This window comes from Notothenia coriiceps, unplaced genomic scaffold, assembly GCF_000735185.1.
Source record: "Notothenia coriiceps isolate Sejong01 unplaced genomic scaffold, NC01 NC01_scaffold00004916, whole genome shotgun sequence".
NCBI classification, from domain to species: domain Eukaryota; kingdom Metazoa; phylum Chordata; class Actinopteri; order Perciformes; family Nototheniidae; genus Notothenia; species Notothenia coriiceps.
The window spans coordinates 1-4,523 of NW_011337617.1; the positions used below are offsets into that span (position 1 = coordinate 1).

The 4,523-nt window shown below is 37.3% G+C and overlaps 1 long non-coding RNA gene across 1 annotated transcript; it reads right to left on the reverse strand.

Moving 5' to 3' along the window:
- Positions 1-2,762: 2,762 nt before the first annotated feature.
- Positions 2,763-4,484, reverse strand: LOC104942681 (uncharacterized). The gene is made up of 3 exons (XR_798041.1): positions 4,469-4,484; positions 3,072-3,154; positions 2,763-2,888 (listed from the first exon to the last, which is right to left on the reverse strand). It is a non-coding gene; the product is annotated as an uncharacterized lncRNA (long non-coding RNA).
- Positions 4,485-4,523: the final 39 nt, after the last annotated feature.

The window sequence follows — 4,523 nt, forward strand, 5'->3', positions numbered from 1 at the left end:
TTGACTTTTTTTCTTCAAAATATTCATTTTTCTTAGAATTTGCATTTTTCTCAGAATCTGACGTCTTTTTCAAAATGTCATTTTTTTTTTTTTTTTTTTTTCCAGAATTTGGCTTTTCTTTTAAAATCATTTTGTGACATTCTCACTGAAGAGACTTATTAAGTTACTCTATCCGATAATAATCCAATACATTATTTTATATATATTACATTTTTATATATGTATTTTTTATATTCTTGTATATGAAACTGGCCCTTTGAGTGCGATCATAATGCCAATGTGGCCCGAGATGAAATTGAGTTTGACACCCCTGGTCTAAAAAATGACATGTAATGTAATTATTTGTTTTTGTCAATTGGATTAAGCAATCAGTTGTCCTTGTTGTTGTTGTTGCAGTTCGAACTCACAAGACAACGAAGAAGGGGCAAATCAAGAGGAAAACAAACATGAACAAGAACAAGGGAACATAGTTTATTTGTGCCATGCTACGCTTGATTATAACTCATTAGGTATGTGTACATGTAAGTGGACATGATTTGTGACTGACTGTCTTTCAGAAACTGCTGTGAGAAACAGGAGATTCTCCAAAGACAGTTCAAGCCTCACAATGGCCTGATCTCTCCTCATCCGTCAGCGCCTCTGCACACATTAACACATGACACATCAATGTTAGAAGAAAAGGGGGAACTGTTCTTGAGTCGTGGGCTTAATCATTGACCCCCCCCCGCTGATTTTTCATCGTTCCTCCAACGACTCGTTGCTGGTTTGTTTACGTTGGGTCTGTGCGATTCTCATTGTAATGAGCTGACATATATGCTGTCAGCAGTAAAAAAAAAAAAGGCAACACCCCTCCCATTCATGGGAGAATGGCACATTCCAGGAAGAGGAAAAGGCAAGAGGAGAATCTGGGAATTAGACGGTGAACACAACGGTGAAATCTCACAGCGTTCCCAGCAAAAGGCAAAGTTTGGTGACGACACCGGGGTAATTAATTATGCAAAGTGACGGGGAAAAGAAACCTCAGTTTGTTTTCTCACGGGCTCCGGTGGTCAATGAATCAAACCTGTTGACTGCCTCTGTCCATACTGTAGATAAGATTATACAACCCATGGTGAGGAGTTAACTATTACACCTGTATAGGGCATGGTGCGTTCAGGGTGTGGGAGATTTAGCTTCTCTCTTACAGTAAATGTGCTCAAATTTGATTGATTCTAGATTTCTGGGGCAGATAGTTTTTCACCAATGATTTTCCATGACTTCTCCAGGACCTTTACCTAATTTTCCATGACCAAACAATTACTCTTTCTCAGCGTACCACTGAAAATGGTTTATTTGAACATGGAACAGGAAAATAAGGTCTGCAAATGAAACATGTTGTGCCTATCTAAAACAAATCAAATAGGCTTACTAGCTTCTACACGCTAAAGCAACTCAAATCTCACACCAGCAAAACACCTCGACAGTTAAATGCCATTTTATGTTTCATTACGATACAGTATTTATTATCATTACAGTATTACTATTTTGGCGATTGGATAAAATACAAATTATATTTGATGCAACTTTAGTTACATTTCCATGACTTTTCCAAAACTTTGGGGAAAATATTGTTTTCCATAACTTTTCCAGGACCTGGAATTAGCATTTTGAATTTCCATGACTTTTCCAGGTTTTGAATGACCGTAAGCACCCTGTAGTTTATCAGTTGATGGGCCTATATTTTTTCCCTAAAACGTATACTATGAGCGCTTTGAGCACCAGGAAAAGCGCTATACAAAAATAGCATGTATTATTATTATTATTATTATTATTTATTTCGGATTTGTCAACTGTTATGTAGTTAACGTGTATATCTAGATGTGTTTATTTTGTTATGTATGCTGTGTGAATAATTTCTTAAAATGCAAATAATTTTTTTTAAATAAAACATGAATGAATAACTGTACAGTTGAATAAAAACTGTAAAATGTAAGGATGTAAAAATATAAATGTAGATGTTGCAACTATACAAAGCTTAGCAATACTCAGGGTTCACAAACTTTTTTTTCACAAATGATTTTCCATGACTGTTCAATGACTTCTCCAGGACCTTTACCTAATTTTCCATGACCAAAAAAATGACTCTTTCTCAGCGGTACCACTGAAAATGGTTTATTTGAACATGGAACAGGAAAATAAGGTCTGCATAATGAAACATGTTGTGCCTATCTGAAACAAATCCAATAGGCTTACTAGCTTCTACACGCTAACGCAACTGAAATCTCTCACCAGCAAAACACCTCGACAGTTAAATGCCATTTAACGTTTCATTACTATATGATACAGTATTTATTATCATTATAGTATTACTATTTTGGTGATTGGATGAAATATAAATGATATATTATGCAACTTTAGTTACATTTCCAGGACTTTCCCAAACATTTGGGAAAAATATTGTTTTCCATAACTTTTCCAGGGCCTGGAATTAGCGTTTTGAATTTCCATGATTTTTCCAGGTTTTTAATGACCGTAAGAACCCTGTGTGAAGTTTTTAAACATAACTTCAAATGTAAAACTTTAATCTCAAAGAATATGAATGCTTTTACTGCTTTGTTTAATAAAATATTCTAATGTATTCCTCTTAAATGTTCTTTAACTTTAATATCCATGTTTTTTTATAAGAACTTTTTCCACGCAATTTGACCTGCCTCTCTCATTCATTTAAATGTAGGCTAACGCCACTAAAACGCACCATACCTGTTTGAGAGATCTAATGATTACCTCTATGAGGAAGTCTCCGGTTCTAAGCCCCGCCCTCCAGGCGACGCCCCCCTGATCCACCGACTCCAGGTACTGGAGCGCCGGGAACGCTGGGGTAGGCGCGAACTCCTCGATGGGCGTCTCCGCTTCAAAAACATGTTTATATTAGAAATTAAATTGAATTAAAATGTGGATTTGTAGTTTATTAAGAAATGACACAACGAGGGGTTTTAGGGCTCTAAAGATTTAAACACCCCATCTCTCTCCCTCCTTCATCTCTTATCTTCTTCCTCCCCCTCCTTTCCTTCCTCTCCCTCCTTCCTTCCCACCTTTCGCTCCTCGGAGGACGAATCCGAATCCCTCGATCTCTCTCTTCTGCAGCACCGCCGTCTTCTCCTCGATCACGTAGTCACTAAAAAACACAAGATTTAAAACTAAATATTTTGTTTTCTTTCTTCAATTATTAGTAGCTAACAGGAAGAGCACATGTTAATCATCATTGCTGTAATTTAACTGCCCTGGATACTTATCTCAGAGTCACCATAAAATCAACTTATATTAATCAAAAACGTTATTAATATAATTTTTAAATATGCAAACGTTAATAAAGAAATAAATACATATTCTTTATGTAAATGTAGGATTTTCTGGGGTTTAAATTAGAAAATGTATCACAATATATATATATATATATATAATATTTGTTGGGGTAGTTTGATCAGTTCAAGGAAGTGCATACGTGGTGAAAATCCTAATAAATGTGTAAAAATAATAATTACATATTATATAATTACTAAATATGACATTTTACAAAGCTTCTCTGCAGATATTTTGTAAGCATGTGTTTTGCTGTTTTTTTGTGACATTTAATCGAATAAATGAACTAGGAGATGTAGTGACGGTGTATTACCTGTAGGAGGTGTAGTGACGGTGTATTACCTGTAGGAGGTGTAGTGATGGTGTAATACCTGTAGGAGGTGTAGTGACGGTGTATTACCTGTAGGAGGTGTAGTGACGGTGCATTACCTGTAGGAGTGTGGTATTAATACCTGTAGGAGGTGTAGTGATGGTGTATTACCTGTAGGAGGTGTAGTGATGGTGTATTACCTGTAGGAGGTCTAGTGACGGTGTATTAATACATGTAGGACGTGTAGTGACGGTGTATTACCTGTAGGAGGTGCATTAATACCTATAGGAGGTGTAGTGATGGTGTATTACCTGTAGGAGGTGTAGTGATGGTGTATTACCTGTAGGAGGTGTAGTGACGGTGTATTACCTGTAGAAGGTGTAGTGATGGTGTATTACCTGTAGGAGGTGTAGTGACGGTGTATTAATACCTGTAGGAGGTGTAGTGATGGTGTATTACCTGTAGGAGGTGTAGTGATGGTGTAATACCTGTAAGAGGTGTAGTGACGGTGTATTAGGAGGTGTAGTGACGGTGTATTACCTGTAGGAGGTGTAGTGACGGTGTATTACCTGTAGGAGGTGTAGTGACGGTGTATTACCTGTAGGAGGTGTAGTGACGGTGTATTACCTGTATGAGGTGTAGTGACGGTGTATTACCTGTAGGAGGTGTATTACCTGTAGGAGGTGTAGTGACGGTGTATTACCTGTAGGAGGTGTATTACCTGGTAGTGAGGTGTATTACTGTAGGAGGTGTAGTAGGTACTGTAGGAGGTGTAGTGATGGTGTATTACCTGTAGGAGGTGTAGTGATGGTGTATTACCTGTAGGAGGTGTAGTGTACGAGGTGTAGTGACGGTGTATTACCTGTATGACGGT